Source organism: Gavialis gangeticus, unplaced genomic scaffold (assembly GCF_001723915.1).
Source record: "Gavialis gangeticus isolate Ggan-Ray unplaced genomic scaffold, GavGan_comp1, whole genome shotgun sequence".
Classification (NCBI taxonomy): domain Eukaryota; kingdom Metazoa; phylum Chordata; order Crocodylia; family Gavialidae; genus Gavialis; species Gavialis gangeticus.
Genome location: NW_017729006.1, coordinates 17,066,947 through 17,067,673, shown reverse-complemented (window position 1 = coordinate 17,067,673; position 727 = coordinate 17,066,947).

Below are 727 nucleotides of genomic sequence, written 5' to 3'. Positions count from 1 at the left end.
GCCCCGCCCGCCTCTCCCTCAGGGCGAAGGGGCTTCCCTGCCCTGCCCTGCCCTGCCCTGCCCGCTCTCCGCCTCCCCCAGGAGCCTCGATTCCCACTCACAGAAGTGCCCCTCAGCTGGGGGCAGGTCTGGTTTGGGGTCATTTCACCCCCTCATCTCCGCTCCTTGTTCCCTCCAGGAGGAGCACACACCAACTGCAGCTTCCTCAGCCCAACCAAGGGTGTTCGTGCCTCAAAGCTTGCAAAGAAGGTTTCCAACTCAGCGCTTGTCCGAGGGTAAATGGCGCGCTGGCGGCGCCCCCCCCCCGATATCTCTTGTAGGATGAGGTTGCCAGCCGTATGCTCTTGTCATAAGCCCGCTTGGGAGTTGAAAAGGTAGGAGTCGGGAGGGGCGTGCCAGAGAGCCATGAGGTGCACTTCAAGCCACGTCCAGTCCCTTGATGTAGCTGTGTGGAGGTAAACACTTCTAGCTGCGATGGTGGTCCATGCTAGTGATCTTTCCTCTGAGATCTTCTCCCCACTACTGACATGTAGGGAGTGCATATGCACCCCCTGAGATTGGCCATGCAGCAGCCGGGAAACTGGCAGTCGGCCGCTGGGGGACACCCCTCCCTCCCTCAGCAATCTGGTGCCCCCTCAGACTCGGGAGGCACCAGTCTCCCATGTTTCTCCCCTTATTGAAACAAAGGTCTTGGACCAAGGTGGAGCCGTAGCCGGCCAGGGCTGTT